The 17,542-nt window shown below is 35.5% G+C and overlaps 1 protein-coding gene across 2 annotated transcripts in view; it reads left to right on the top strand.

Annotated features, from left to right (window-relative positions):
• LOC144968405 (uncharacterized) overlaps positions 1-17,542 on the top strand; it is a gene marked incomplete at its 3' end in the record, with an annotated part of 181,968 nt that overhangs the window by 159,506 nt on the left and 4,920 nt on the right.

Raw genomic sequence — 17,542 nt, 5'->3', positions numbered from 1 at the left:
TATTCGCAGTTGGAGGCATGTCGTCTGATTGTGGTTTCATTGATGGAGTTACGATTACAACGGTTTGTGTTATGTTAATAGAATGTCGTAAAAGATTGACATTTTATACAAAAATAAATATTCATTTAATGTGTCTTTAGCTTATTTTAGGATATTAGCATGCCCATTCAATGTTTGCGATGTAAATTTTATTCACCCCCTCCCTTCTCCCACCCCTTCAAACAGTTCAAAATGGAAAAAAATGACACTTTTCTTTCGTATAAATTGTACTCTGGTTCTTCAAAACCAATTAAAAAATACTAATTTTCTGTTATACTTGAGTTTAGTGAGGCAAATTATAAAGTGCTTTGCAAATGGCTCACAATAGTGAAGTAGTAATTACATAAAAATAACAGTTATGACACTTATTTGACACACAAAATTAAACTCTAATTTGTTTGCCCATTTTCCTTGAACTTTTCGTTAAGGTCAATCCACATTGGTCTGTATAATCAATGCCAATATAATTGTCGGTATAATGGAACAAAAAATGCTGATTATTTAAGAAATGCCACACTAATAATATATGCGATATTGGTGTTTTCCATCACGTGTAGCTAATGCATCACCTCGCTCCACTCTGTGACTACAATACGATCACACGCTTGCGTCATTACGACTCATAAAGCTGTCAGCGCTTTTTCCTTTTAATATATTTCATTTCTGCCAGGTATTTTCCTGCATCGTGCAAATATTCATCAGACCGTGACGGAAATGCTTGTTTTTGTTTTTTTCCTTTCAATTCACACACTCTTTCTCTCTTTCACCTCTAAACGAGTTGAGAAAATTAAACCGAGGGCTGAGCGTGCAGCTAAGGAAAGGCGACAGCCGGAGTAGGATTCGGAGTTCGGAGCGCTGTTTGTAACAGCCGTAATTCTTTGTCTAACTGTATGGATAAGCTTGAAGATTAGTAGTGTGAATTAGATTGAATGCTACTCTTTATTATAGTCATAATCTGAAAGATCTGTTTTTAATTGCGTGGGGAGAGCCCGTTAAGTGATTTTACGAGTAGCTGCCTTCTTTGGGAACACGTTTGATTTGTGCCCCATCACTTCAATCTGGTATTATGTCAGACAAATCAATAAATTTACACAGAGGGAAAGAGATGTAAAATGAGCGTCTTTTTTGCGCTGTAAAACTGAATATCATAAAATCCTATATCACTCACGATATTGTTGCGCTAAAGTTGGAGTCAGTACTAGCTATATATAAATTGCTTCTTACCTTTCTCCTAATAAATGCCAGCGTTCTTACTACATGCACCAACTATTATTACACCAAAGGGCAGCGTCCAATTGATATAAATAATAATGTGATATTGAATATAAGCTTCAATTTAATTACAAAAACAGATCAAATGAACGTTTCGGGTTTCCCCTTTATCAACAAAACAGGACGAATGAAACACTACAGATGAATGAGATAATGTGGTAGTGGCGTCGTTACCAAATTCGTTCACTCTTTCTCTCTTTCACCTCTAAACGAGTTGAGAAAATTAAACTGACATGGAGACCAGATGGTGATTTCAGACATCAAATGACAAATCATTCTGCCCTAACAAACTTTATAAATAATCGTTTGAGTCCAAGGGTGAAATGACTTGCTCTTAATTTAAGAAAGGTTTTGCTAGTAACTATCAATCTGTAAAAAATAGTTTTATACTTTTTAGATTTGCCAGTGATAATGTGCTCGTTGACAAGCATTTTACACGTGCTCTACGGAACAATGTTGACCCCTCAAGCCCATTTTTTAAAGAATAGATTGGCAAACCATAATATGTCAAAAATAGAAGTCTAAACGATCCGAATTAATAACTAGATCATTCTGCTCTTTTCTGATACATTCATTATTCTCATTAAAGCATTTGATTAAACTAATATTTCAGCAGATAGACTTTGAATTCAACTTTCAGATGCTTGTCCACACGATGTACTACCAGATTGAGATTTTTGGTAACATTTAGGATTTGTCATGAGAACGTAAAAGAATAAATAATTTTGTACTTTTCGGGGTTTAAGATTAAGATTGCTAGATCGCTCACGTTTTAATTATTGATATTTATTGTAGAATATAAGCCGGTCCGGAAAGTGTGTGTGTGTGTGTGTGTGTGTGTGTGTGTGTGTGTGTGTGTGTTGGGGGGGGGGGGGGGGGGGAATAATCCGGTATCATGCATTAATTAGCAAATCCAGAAAAGTCAGTATTTGCCTTTGATGTAAAGTAATCCCATTGAGCGATTTTGTTAAATATTTAGCGTTTATTCAAGGATTTTAATCTCAAGCTTTAACTACTAAAAGGCAAGGTTTGTCTAGCGGAAAGGGAAACATATGTAGCAATTTAAACATATTAATATGTTTAAAGTTTTAGACAAAGAGACAAAGAATTTTTACGGAGGGGGCGGGGGGGATTAAAGTCCAAGTAGCCTTTTTTAAAACTTACAAACAGAGTGTTTTAGAGCCGGCATTGAAATCAAGGATGTCAAAAACGCGGGTCACCGTGAAATATAAAGCCAGCTTATGTATGGCGCTTTTGGAATTATTTTACTGACAAAGACAACATTATATTCGCCATGGACTCATTTATTTAATCTGAAGTATGGTGAGAAAATAAGATGAGCAAAATGTCCTATCCAAGAGCTCAAATTTGCACCCCCCCCCCCCCCCCCCTCCACACACACACATGTTACAAGGAGAGTGTTGTTATACTATTAGACAAGAACCCCATCTATATTGAAACTTGTAATAATTGAGTTAAAAAGTAAGTATCTGAACTGGAAACAAATGTCATTATTTAGCCACTATTTAGCTTGGTATTAATAGCAAGCCAGAAGTCGTATGTTATTGATGGATGGATATTCTGGACTTCTGTGAATAAAGTAGGAGAAATAGAATGTGTGCGTATGTTCTTGCGAATCTGTTTACATGTTTCTATGTGTGCCTCTCTCTCTCTCTCTCTCTCTCTCTCTCTCTCTCTCTCTCTCTGTGTGTGTGTGTGTGTGTGTGTGTGTATGTGTGTGCTGTGTGTGTGTGTCTGTGTGTGTGTGTGTGTGTTATGAGTGTATTTTTTAATAAGTTGATTTTATACTACATGAATGTCTCAAAATTTGTAAAATTGAAGTTAGCGTTAAACATAGAGATACGTTCCGTTATCTATTTTTAGGATTCCAAACAGACAATAATAATTTTTAGAGACTGGTGTCTGAATTTAGATATGACGAGTAGACGGAATTAATGCCGGGCTTTATCGAAAACTAGATCTATATTACCGGGCTCTATGTAAACAAACCACTGGGAGCCACTAATTCATGTTGGATATTTTGAATCATTAGCTTCACAATTCTACCATTCAGACATAACATTGTATACAGTTGGGAAGAAATAACTGAAAACAGGAAACGTTTCATATGGTTACGATTCTTATTTCTCACTCTATATTATTATATTTTGTGTATTATAATTTTTTTAAAAACAACATTATTTATTGTTGTCAACAATATGGAATTCAAAATGAGAGCCCTCTAAGCCAGCAACAGCAACAATTTCTAAAAGATAGTTATTTGCAATTCTTCGTGACCACGCACATCGCTATTTTACATTACTATTTATTTAGTGTTCATAACATGATGGACAATACAGCCGTACAGAAAAAAAGCACACATTTGTCATTCTGATCAGAAAAAAAAAATATTTTGATAAATTGTCAATAGAGATTATGGTTAAACCTAAAACAAGTCAAATAGTTTTAAACATAGGACTTCAAAATGGTTATAAGGTAAGATAAGACTTTTTGTCAAGTTGGACGTCACCTTCATCTAAAATTAAAATATTTGTATAGCGTAACATCCACTAAATGTGCTCAAAACGTTTTACAAGCAGTCCCTTGCCAACAGCCGGTTAGGCGATATTGCATTTTTTCCCCGACAGAGACAACGCTGTTAACGGAAAAGTACTCATTTTACATCTGAGTACGGTGAGATAATGTCTGTAAAGCGCCTCCTTCAAGAACTCAACTATACGCCGCTCAGGGCGGGATTAGAACCCAGGACCTTCCGATCCGAAGACGAGTGTCATACCAAAAGACCAGATAGTCACACATCTATCGATGTACGGAGTTAAGTGTCTTCTGGCCGAATGTTTTTTTAAAAAGCATTTTATTAGTGTATATCAGAACACGTCATCATAGACTGACACCAGAGAAAGTACAACAGTCCAGATAACTGGGATTAGCTAAGGAAAGTAATCAAAAGTCATCATGAAAACTGGACCTAGTTGTAGACAGATCGTGACAGGACCACGATCGGATATCTGATTTATTTACACAGTCCTTAAATAAACGAATGAATAGAAAAGGCACAGCACAACACGTACAAAATACTGGCGTGTCTCGATTAACCAATCACCGACATTTCCAGACATGGGGATAATCAAATTACGAATAGAAGAAATAGAATAAGAATACGGCCTAGGCGTTGGTTGTAAGTAACTGGCGCTCTGTAAACGTTTAAATTCAATTTTAATCTTTGCAGAATATCGGGCTTTTCGCTTGCCTGGTACCCATTTATCCCCGAGTTGAAGGAAATCATTTTTGTAAAGCAATGCCTCTGCCAGGAAATATAATTTTCGATAATTCTAATCTATTTGGCTTTTAACCGGGCTCACGATTATTTGAGTCTGACACAAACCGAGACACAGTAACTTTTATCGTTTTACCTGCTTTTAAAATATTTGTAAGAGATAATAGTTTGAAGTCGTGACATCTGAGCGCGAAATGTGGGCCGGCTTTCCAGAAAGTCAACTAAGACTAAGACTTGCCCAAAGTCACAATCAGCGATTCGGAGTATTCAAATTATATTTGATAATCATAATACATTTCAATGCGATTTATGATTCTTCATTTGATAGTCAATATGACAAGGCCTCGTGAAACCAAATATACCAGGGTGTCTACAGATCATTGTCTTTATAGCATGAATAACGATGACGTCACTCAGCTCTTTGTTATTGTTCTTGACTGCCAGTTGGGTGATTATTTTTATATAAAAGTTGGCCTAACAGACTTTAACCCTTAACTGCTCAACATAGTATTTTAGTGCAGGTACGATTTATCTGGCGGGCAGAACTGGAAAATGTTTCACCTGAACGCGTAGCACCAATAGCAAAAAAAAAAACCAACCCACCCCCCCCCCCCCAAAAAAAAAAAACAAAACAAAAAAAAAACAAAAACAAAATAACAAAAACAACTCATATTATGCCTGAGTCTAGTGAAAGTCAAAAGGTAATTTAACAATGTTTGGTTGCTACAACATATTATTACTCACCCCGTCACTAAACACGCTCAACATAGCTTGAATTTGTCACGAGACAAGGATCCGCGTTGCTCGATCCATTTGCCACAAAATTCGGTGAATTATGATAAGTTTTCATTCCAAAAATAGTTGTTCGGATCCAGAAACAAGAATTTAAACCATGACAAGCCGGGTTAGATTTCACACCATCCTCTATGTTTGATACATTTTCACCAAGACAGCAGTAACTTAGAAACGACTCGGACTAGAAGGAGGTCGAGTCGAATTGCTGTTACAGCTCTCTCACAGTGAAAATGGCTAGATCTGAAGATATTACCAGATAAATAATGGGAAAAATTATGATCAATCCGAATATAGAATCTTAAAACGACATCCGGTTCATACAAACTATGCTTTAAAAAAAAGAAGATTTATTTGACTTTGGCAAAAAGTTATTCTTCAAATATCAATAATTTCAAAAGGCCCAAAACTTCAAGGAGACTCGAGCCTAAAAAACTCGAGCTTTTAGGTCTTTGACCTTTAACCTTTTACAAGATCAGGGTCTTTTTAACTCGACGTTAGACTTTTCTGGCCGTTTGTTTATTTTAAAATTATGTTTATCAGAGTTTGGCAACATACGGTTTAAGATATGTTTGATATAAACGAAGTTGATTTTTAAAACCAATAATTCTATTTCAAGTTCCTCTCAAAATAACACTTTTGGATTCCTATAGGGATATTATCCTTTATTACATAGCTATTGTTACCATATCGAGATTTGGAATCAATCTAAATACTGGCTCTTTTTCTTTAAAGATCGATGAATTACTGCGAGTACGTTCCTTCCTATGACAACGAGCAACACGAAGAGCGGAAGCACAAGCATCCACGTAGACATAATGAACGTTGAACTGATGAAAATAAATCCACACTAGTTGAAGTAGTCGCAATGAGTGTTTGTAGCAATGATTTTAGTGCGGTGATTGTTGTTGTTGTTGTTGTTGTTGTTGTTAATGTTGTTGTTGTAGAAGTAGTAGTAGCAGTAGTAGTAGTAGTAGTAGTAGTAGTAGTAGTAGTAGTAGTAGTAGTAGTAGTAGTAGTAGTAGTGATGGTTGTAGTAGTAGTAGTAGTAGTAGTAGTAGTAGTAGTAGTAGTAGTAGTAGTGGTAGTAATAGTAGTAGTAGTAGTAGCAGTAGTAGTATTAGTAGTAGTAATAGTAGTAATAGTAGTAATAGTAGTTGTAGTAGTAGTTGTTGTATTAGTAGCAGAAGAAGTATGTTGTAACTTTTGTCTTAACTGCTATTTAAGCCCCCCTACTAGTTGAAGCAAATGATAAGTTGAAATATGTTTTTTTTATGAATCATTTCAGTTAACTGACCATGCTATATGCGCTTCACATTCCAGGATGTTTGAAACAAACGGTGCCTTCTTAAAATAAAAGTCACCAAGACAGGATTTTCTCAGATCTTTTATGTACTAAAGTTCTGTCCAACTAGATGGTAAGTAAACCCTATAGTTTTGTCCCATAATAGACTACATAGTAGGCGATGGTAACCGTCACCTTGATTCAACTCCAAATGGAAGCAGATTTATTGACTCAAAAGGATCGAGTAACTTGAATTTCTGATTGAATTCAAATGTTGTAAATATTTAAGACAATTAAATGCAGTTGATAAGGTCTGGTTCAACCCGAGGTCTTACCAAATGTGACCCACCGTCAAGAGCCCGAAACTGCAGAGAATCTAGTTGAACGGGGCGTTGTGATGAAGCTTCCGGTGCACGAGTGCGGTTATACGTTTGCATTCTAGATGTATCGTCATTACATAGTATGTAGTGTGAGCACCATTAGAAGCTGCTGCTGGCGTCTAAGAGAGGTGTTGTGTCTAGATGAAGTAAGTGTTAGAAATCGGAAAAAAAATTTAGCCAAAGATATGAAACATGGGGTTAATTTCTATTCCTCATAGTAAAGAATAAACACAACGTCTTACATGATACATTGCAAGATGCCCGGTGTTTGTATTTCTTATAATTTTAATAACGAATTCCTTTTCTAGGATCTCATGCATCTCGACATAATACTGTTTTGAGACGGCCGGTCACATTTTGAGCTGCAAGTAACAAAGAATATGTCGTAATAAAAACAAATGCCAATAGACCAGCACCGGTTATATATATATATATATATATATATATATATATATATATATATATATACATATGTGTGTGTGTGTGTGTGTGTGTGTGTGTGTGTTTTGTGTTTGTGGTTTTAAAAATGATGGCTATAATCACACCATCATTAATGTTAAAGCTCAATGGCTTTTTGGAAATCGTGGATAATAGTTTTGTATTTGCTACGAATGACAACACCTACCTCGGTTCTAAATTATCAACCGATTATGACAATCAAATACATAATTATAGTTTACCAAATGTTAAACAGCGTCTCAATAAATCTTATCGCTCTGAGCATTAGAAATCAGAATTGTTGTTACCATTGAAAAACAGGAAGTTCAATATTTCAGAAATTCTCTCTTTTCCTTGTTAACACGCACAAAAAAAAAAGTAATCCTCGACAACTGTTGCAATTCACCGATTAAAAACATAATGGATATAAGAATGAATGAATGAATGAATGGAAGAAAATGACTTCTCTCGTCGAATTTTTAGAATAGAATCATTGCAACACAAATAGCAGTTATCTTTCCGTGTAAACACGACACTTATCGTTATAATTCTGTCAGGTATTTCCAAAAATAAATCATAATTTGGAATTCTAATTCTAAATAAAATATAATATGCTTCATGAAATGGCAGAAGTACAAAAAAAAAAAAAAGTAATTCCCATTTGTGGTTTAAGCCCGGGTTATTTTCACATGTTATCACCCTGATTTGCCAAAGCATTATGACGGTAACTGGTATTTTCTACCAATTTAACATTGATTGTTTACAAGTTTGTTTACGAAACGAAAATCTATGAAATTTATAACCGTTTTCTTATTAACTTGACTAATCCGCAGTAAAAAAATAAATTACGTTTTCTCCTTATATCCATTGGGTAACTGGGCCTTGTTTGTACTGATGGGAAGTACTTTGCAATATATTGACTTACTTGACTTAGATGCCTTTCGCGTCTCGACCGAAAGATCGGGTCGCCTTGGCTGTTTCCAGTATTTCCTGTGTGAGGTGTCTCCAATATTGCCGGTCCTCTGCTAGGGTTCTCAGATTTTCAAGGTCCCCTGCCGTTATGAGACTAATGCTTTGTCCAAGTGTTGTGAGGTTTTTGTTTAGGATCACAGGGAGTGTTGTGATCGGTCTTCCTCTGAAAAGGTTCCCGTGTTTTTGGAAGTATCCCGACATGGCTTGGTTTGCTGGTATGTTTTTGTCCCTGCGTAGTATGTGACCGAAAAGTTGCCATCGTTGTTGTAAAATGTCAAGGGAGATTGGTCTTTCTTTTGTGATCTTATAGAGTGATTCATTTGAGATCTTTTTGGGGTATTTGATGTCCAGTACCCTTCTTAGCTGTGTGCGATGGAAGGCATCCAGATGTTCTTCTTCGGATTTTGTCAACGCCCAAGTGCCGCAGTTATACAGAAGTACCGGTTTTACAAGAGCATGGTACAGTTTCAGTTTGGTTTTTCTCTTTATTTTGTCACCTCTAATCCATACATTGGTGAGTTTACTGAGTGCGGCGTTTGATAGCTGTTTTCTTCTTTGTACATCCTCGGTGTCTCCAATTAGTGAGCCGACTTTCTTTGTTCTTTTCCATTCCTCTTTGTTCCTCGATATTGTTGTAAATTCGGTTTTATTGGCATTGACTTGGAGGTTATATTTCATGAGGGTATTTTGTATGATGTCTATATTTGCTGGTGTTGATCCAATAAAATCGACATCATCTGCATAGGCGATTTCTCTAGGGATTGCATTCTCAATATGAGTCGTTGGTTTTGGAATGACTTTTCGAACTTCTTTCAGAGCGTGTTCTAAGTATATTGTGAACAGAATCGGGCTCAGACTATCTCCTTGGGGGGTCCCGATGTTACTTTCGAACTGCGTCTGTTTTGTGGCCCGTATATCCTTGGTTGTATCTTTGTGTTGCTGAGGAGAAATCGGATTATTCGGAGCTCGTCTTCGTCTACTATTTCTGTTAATATCTCCAAAAGTTTTCCTCTGTCGATCGTATCAAAGGCTGCGGACATATCGATTCCGGTTATTGTTATGGATATGTTTTCTTTGAGTGCCTTTGCTGCCAACCATTTATGTGTCCATAGAACGTCCGATGTGCTTCGGTCTTGGCGAAACCCGCTTTGGCTATGTGATAGGTATTTTTCTATTTTCGGTCTAATTCTGTTGAGGACAATAGTTGACAGTGTTTTTCTTATGGTATTCAGTAATGTTATTGGGCGCAGGTTGTTTACGGGTCCTTTCGTTTTTCCTGGTTTTTGTATTGTAATTAGGACACCGCTGTTTATGTCCCAGTCTTTGTGTGTTGAGAATGTTTTGTTCATTATGTTTGCAATGCTCAGATCCAGGGAGAGTGTACCGCATTTCAGCAATTCAGCGGGAATTTCATCTTCGCCTGGGGATCTGTTATTGTTTAGGCACTTTATGCTATTTCTAACTTCAGTTGTTGTGATGCGGTTGTTTAGGTCTCTAGGGTTTCCTGAGAAGGGCGATATTTGTGAGACTTGTTTGTGAAATTTCTGCTGGAAGTGGTCAGTTACAATGTCAAGGATATCGTTGGGATTTGTTGTCTGTTTGCCAAATTTATCCTGTAGTTTTGGGTTCTCGAATGGTTTTCGGTTCAGAGATTTCGTCGCTTTGAACATAGACGATGCGTTATTTTTGGACTTTTCTATGTCTTCCACTTTTTTGTCTAATTCCTCGTTTCTGTGTTTTATTGTAAGTGATCGAATTGAATGCAGTATTTTGTTTCGTTCCGTTTTCAGGTTTATTATTTCTTCCGAGTCTTTCGTGTTTTGTATCCTGATCCTAAGTTCTTTTTGTTGCCGCGATAGATCGTTAATAGCGATGTTAGGCGTTCGATTTGGTTTGTTCTTAGTTGTATTAATAGAGCCTGCACTTTCTTCCCCGCATATTTCATTGCCGCTTGCGTCTCTTTCCATTCATTGTTTGGATTGCTGTTTTGCTTTATTTTAAATAGACTTGAGTTAAGTTCATATTGGTAATGAATGCGACATTCTCGCTCATTTACTATTTTTGCCGTGTTTATTTTGACTGCCGTTTTACCTTTCTGTCTTCGTTGTCTGTACACATTTATGTTGAAATTCGTTTTTACAAGTTTGTGATCGGATGTTAGCAGTGTACCACCGTATGATCGCGAGTTGGTTGAGTAGTGTTTATGGCGGTGTCGACATATGATATAGTCTATTTGGTTGTGTATTGTTATCATTTTGTCTTGGGTTTGGTCTTTCCTTTGTCCTACCCATGTTGTCTGGTGTCTTGATGGGTGGTTGAAAGCACTGTTTGTTATGAAAAGTTTTCTCTGTTCACAGAACTGGACTAATTTTTCTCCGTTATCGTTACGTTTTCCTTTTGAGTATGATCCTAAACATAGTGTGTCACTGTCGAGACGTTTTCCTACTTTGGCATTAAAATCTCCAGCAATTATTAATATTGATTTGTTTCCTATTTTGTTCAGTGTATCGTCTAGGTCTTTGTAAAATTTATCAGTTTCCTCTGGGTATTGTTTTGCGCGTTGACTTGTTGGTGCGTAAACATTTACGATTGAGATAGTGAACGTCTTCTTACCGTGATCGTCTTTATTATCGTTATTCTGGTTCCTTGAATTGATCTTACACTTAAGCTCAAGAACACATATTCTGTCCGAAACATTCCATTCGTCACTAGTCAAATCCCTGCAGTTTTTATTTATGAGAAATCCACATCCATAGTGAGGTGAACTGGAAGCAAAGCACAGCAGTCTGTGACCATTTATTGTTTGGTCGACGCCATCTTGGATCTTCGTCTCTTGTAAACACAACACATCGATTTTATAACTTTCTAAATCTTGACACAGTTGTTCCTTTCGAATGTTACTTTTAATAGATCTTAAGTTAAAAGTTCCAATATTAAGATTAGTCCACATCAGGTAAAAATTAAAGATTCCACACAGTGAATAAATAGAAACATAAGACTATCCACTGAGCCGAAGCTCAATGTCAACAGGTGTCAGCCATGTTGTCCGCAATATATTAGCAAACTTTAATGCTTTGTGCAGTCCAATAAAAAAGCTTGACACATGATTTTCCTGTGTGGTTAATGTCACTAAAGGACTTACATGTGTGGCATACGTTGGATATATTCAACTGAACCAGCCTGGCTGGCAAAACCGACTTACACTTATTTGTGGTATCTATCAGGTATCAAAAGATGTCCAATATTCTTATTTCAGAGTAAATTGACAATCTTACTTGCTTTCTACATAGAACTTGGATTTGTTCTAATTTTGATCAATTAATCAAAATGCATTAATTGCCTTTGATTGGATACTAAAATAAAATTAGAGATTTGTTACAGCGAATGACATAATCAGTCGGATGGTGGAAAGGTTTGAACTGAGATATTGGCAAGTTTAGTTAGAAGGTCAATTTTGATCAAAAATGAGTTCTCGTCATTAATGATTAAATCAACCCTTTTTATACATCTTCGGGAAATATCACAGTTTAATTTCACTTCTAAATATTTTTTTACAGCTAGTCAAGTTGAAAAAGTATGAAATTTGAGAAAAGTTTCTGGATACGTTTCCAATACATCTGACCAAGACTTCACAAAAAATCACCCGATTTACGTCAAATAAAGATTAAAATGCTCTTGGGAGCATATTCTTTCAGAAAATGCAAATCCAAAATTTTCAACTTCCGACTGATTATGTCATGCACTGACACATTTCGCAAAAGAACAACTCAATTATTTTTGCACCCGCTGGATAGGCACATAAACCCTCAATCATGCTCAAAGTATGTTGTATTACTTTTTCACCCGTTTTCCAACTCACGCGTCCATAATTTAATTGGATAAGAGTGGTTCTATGATTAGTTTGGCTTTGTTCGAGAGCACTTTACTTTGTGATAGCTCAGTGGGCTTTTCGACGATAACAAAATTTGAGGAACAGTTCCTTCTGACGCAACGGAAGCCGGAATAAGTGTGAGGGTTTCGTAGGACGTGCAGATTATTCGATTTAACACGATATAGGCTACGTGATGTCCATGTTCTTTTATAGAAGTAAAAATTGAGAACGTGTACTGGTGTAAGGTAAAAAGTTGTGTTTGGTTACAGCCTTCTTCTTGCAACTAAATGTCCCAACAAAACTGTGAGAATCATTTTGGTGTAGAATCCGGTCATCATTTTTCATTTTGGATAGAAAAGTTTTACGTCAAATAAATTATTAATCGACGGAGAGCACCGACCTGTACTTATTTGCAGGTCTGATAATTCAAATTGTTACGGGCTGATTGTAATAGATATACTCTCATCCAACCTAAAATATTGACTATTAAACCAATGTTAAATTAATCCCAAAATAGTGTTCGATTATCAGACCTGCAAATATGTGCATGTCGCCCCCACCAACTTTTCAAGAACTGTCAGACCAGAGACTAACAAAAACTCTTTGAAAAGTTGTAAAACCTCTTATATTTGATTATTTCTAACAAGTGAAGGGCCATCTTAAGCGATTAATATTTTAAGTTAAAATGTCACTGTTAAAATATTTAAAAAACTCTTCAGCAATAAACAGAACAGTGGCTTTTCTGTTGAAATCGTAAAACATTTCTCTATCTTGTCAATTAAACATGCAGAAGTAGATTGGTTTGTACTTTCCTGTTAACCAGCTTTCAGCTAACACACTAAAATGACCTTTAAATATCTTTCTTACCGTTGTCAAGAAATGACATCTAAGATCTAAAAATCTAGTGTCTAAAATAGAAATCCCCAAACCGACAGCTACGTCTCTAAGTGGTGATATAAAATATAAAATCGATCAAGTCAGTATTGTTTGCCGGGAGAGATCTAAAGGCTTTAACTCCCTCGGGGAACCCCTCCAATTTCGTAACCTTCTTACCATTTTCAGCCAATTTGATAGGCCCTTGAACTTGTATATCTTGTGTCGAAATCGTAAAACACCATGTCAATATTATGACACACATTATAAGTTTTATATTTCCTTTATCATTGTTAAGATATCTGGAATTCCCTTCTGACGATGGAATATAATATATATATATATATATATATATATATATATATATATATATATATATATATATATATATATATTATCAAAAAAAAACAACAACTATCGAGCACTCTATCTGATTCAAGCTAATTCACCTCAAACACACACACACACGCACACACACACGCGTGCACACACAGACACACACATATATATATATATATATATATATATATATATATATATATATATATAATATGACCATCCAGCTGTTTTTTAATAAAAAGCCAGAAAAGTGACCCAATGTCACTGAAAGGCAATTTAAATTGATAGTGTTACGCAAATGTTTGAGGATATGTTATAGATTGAGACTGTTTTCGCGGGCATAGTCGGAGATTATTTTAGTAACAAAACAATCTTCAATACTGCCATATTCTGAAATATTTTTAAAAGGATCTTAAGTTTAACTACCCACATTTTGTGTTTGATAACTTTTTAGCAAGATGAGAATAATCATAATCGATCGATTTTTGAAGTAAACGTTTCCTGGTCAATTTGTTCTAAAGTAGTTTTTCAGAGAACTTGAGAATAATCCGTACTCTGTCTTGCAGTGTAAATCTATAGTTTCATTGGTGAATGGGTTGTACCATGATCTTCTATACAACGACCAGACTTGAGAGGATAAAACTAGTGTCAATCTTAGCAATCTGTCTGACGAAATTTTCTGCGTGTTGGTTATATGTATACAGAAAAAAAGAAACCACAAGCGTTTAGTGCAATGACCACTAAAAGTCCCAAGCCAACTGCAGCAATAAATATGTAAAACCAGAAAGCGCTTGTTCGGCCACATTACATTTTTTTCAACAAAAACTTCAGTGTTAATGGTCATGTACTCATTTTACAGCCGAGTATAATGAGAGGACATGAGTAACGTGTGGTTTCCAAGGACTCAACTTTGCGCCGTCAAGAGCGGTGTTGGAAAAAGGGAGCGTAGGCGAGTGTTATGCTACAACACTACAAAGTTGCCCAAATGCATTCCTCAATCAGTTGTTTGTAAATACTGTAAAATCATCATCATTGCCTTTTTCGCCCTGGGTCAGGGTATATAGGCCACAGACAGTTTCCAACTTTCTCTATCCTGAGCTAACTGTTTAAACTCGTTCCATGTCTAATCATTTCTTTGTATATCAGCTTTAATTCTTCTCCATGTCCCGGTTGGCCTTCCCCTTGATCTTCTGCCCTGAGGATTCAAGTCCAATATTTTCTTTGTTATACTGTAATAATTTCAATTATATTATGTTATATAAAAGGCCATACTTAGAAGGCCATGCTGGCACCGGAGTAATCCTACTATTGATTTAAGTGGTTGTATTGGATTCAGTGATTGACCTTCGGTAAAAGCAGCACCCTGTAGCATTTCTCATCCTTGTCCAGTCCTTTCCATTCTTCTCCCCGATATTGATTATAAATGATACAACAGACAGACAACTAGATCGTCTTTCTCTCATTGTCTAAAGAATTCTTTAGCTACCTCGTGAACCAGTGATGACGATTAATCCATTGGCATTTTTATAAACAAATAAAAAGGAGGATGTCAGCTTCAACAGACGATTTATAATTTCCCTCACCTCCAAACTTAGCTAAGCAAAATTGAGTGAGTGGCTATGAGAATGAGTATACAGTTTCTTGTTCAAAATTGGGCTGTGTGACGAACAAATGAAAGTTTTTTGGGGTAAATGTGCTGGGGTAGTTGTTCAATTATCAATAGTTTATTGTAAGTGGGATGAAAACGATACAAAAGGGAATGGTTTTTTTTTTTCAGATCATCAGCGTCGAATTTTTTCCGAACATTTGTGAAAATAGGACACATCTTTCAGTTTTTCAGGCCATCCAAACCAAATGAATAAAATGAATCAACAAATTACAGTTAAAATCATAAGCAAAATAATGGAGGAGGGTTGGAAGAATGATAACGATGATGATGATGATGATGATGATGATGATGATGATGATGATGATGATGATGATGATGATGATGATGACGATGATGATGATGATGATGATGATGATGATGATGATGATGAGAAGGAGGAGGAGGAGAAGCAGGAGGAGGAAGAGGAGGAGGAGGAGAATTAGGAGATGGAGGAGGAGGAGGAGGAAGCGGTGGAAGAAAAAGAAGAGGAAGAATGAGAAGGAAAAGAAGAAATAGAGAAACAGTTTTTGTAAACGCAGATTTTTTTTAGTTTGTCTAGATACGCATGTATCTGGGTTTTAAAAAAATATATTTAAGCTGTTAACAGCCAATGGCATAACTCAATACATAATATTCATAAGTATACCTATTTCTGGCCTATACTACTAGATCCAGATAAATCTATGCTATGCAATTTGGTAATGAATGAAATACTAGTGGTGGATGGTATAGGTAGAATGTAAACAAAAATAATATGTTTAAAGAAGAAATGACTTACCCAAAAGGGAAACACAGTATGATTGAATTTAACCCTTTACATGCGGGGATGCATTGGTTATGTTATCAATTCATGATTTCACTTATTACTTATTTAGCTATATCAGCAAATAAAACGTTTTTATCATATGAGCAGTAACAATTCAATTCAAAGGTTTATTTTAGGCAATTGCCAATATGAACTATGCATTTACATATAATTTCAAATCAATACAGGTGCCAGGAAACTATCACAATAATTAAATAGATAAATAAATAAATATGAATATATTCAATGAATCGACAGAAAAAAAATAGATAAATACGTGAATAAATAAATAAATAAATAAATAACCATAACTAGACCATAATAATATATAAACACATGCAAATCATTTTTCAGGAAACAAAATAAATAATATATATAAGAATAAGTCAACGATAACTAATATTTAAAATAAGTTATCGAGCACAGACAATTACAGAAAAAAACATTTCTAGAAAAAAAATAGATAAACAAATAAATAAAAATGAAAATCCGTGTTCAGACAAATAACAGCTGTATAAGTAAGCCAACGGTCATTGAAAAATAAGTCATCGAACACAGACAATGACAGAACAACAATTCTAGACAATTTTTTTTTAATGCAGAGGAAAATCTTCCCTGCCTATCTTTTCTTATGTATATAAAAAAAAAGTTTGAAATTGAAAACAACTGAACCAGACTGTTTAGAATAATACTGGAGTTCGGGAATTTTGTTTATTTTTGGGTTTAAAAAAAAGTTCTACTAATGTATTGTTCTACTTTAAATGCAAATGCCATTGTTCTATTGTTCCAATTTTTATGGGGTTAACTTTAAAGCATTTTATGCCCATCATTTTCACAGAGTGGGGCAGGTAATTGTCTTTCACGACACGCAACTTCAAGGTTTATCATGGGCATCCTGAGCGTTTATATTCGCAATGTCCACTAACCGTGCTCAAAGCGCTTTACAATGGGTCCCTGGCCAACGGGACATGACGTCTGTTAGGCGATGCTATAAGGATACCAGCGTTGTTTCTGTCGAAAAAGTTGTAACAGTGCCTCACATGCGTCATGTCTCGTTCTACGTATTATTAAGACTTGTGTTGGCTTGGGTCACCATGAGATGCGCTTTGAGCACACCATATTAGATATTCGTCTTTTTTTTTTTTTTGTTTGTTGTTGTTATTCTGATTAAAAGGCGACCATAAAGGTGTAGTAATTTAGATGCTAAAAATATTTTTTAGTAAAAAATGTGAGACTTGAATTAAGTAAAAATGATTTATTGGGGTGAATGAACATTGATTACTTTTTACTAACAAAAAATAAACTTTCATTTTTCTGTTCATTTTATCATAAAAAGCATTAGGACAAATTATTCGTCCTTAGTGTTTCATTCATCGTGTTTTGTTAATAAAGGGGAAACCGAAACGGCCACATTATATGTCTTCCTTTAATAAATTGGAACTTATATTTCAATACTTATCTTTATTGTTTACCATTGACAGTTGGTGGGTCACAAAAGTATGAGGAGTTAAGTAACAGGAAGTTGAGCCA

Source organism: Berghia stephanieae, chromosome 3 (genome assembly GCF_034508935.2).
Source record: "Berghia stephanieae isolate SIO BIC M18660-M18661 chromosome 3, UCSD_Bste_1.3, whole genome shotgun sequence".
Lineage (NCBI taxonomy): Eukaryota > Metazoa > Mollusca > Gastropoda > Nudibranchia > Aeolidiidae > Berghia > Berghia stephanieae.
The sequence above is the reverse complement of the archived record's forward strand: the minus strand, read 5'-3'. Positions and strand labels throughout refer to the sequence as shown.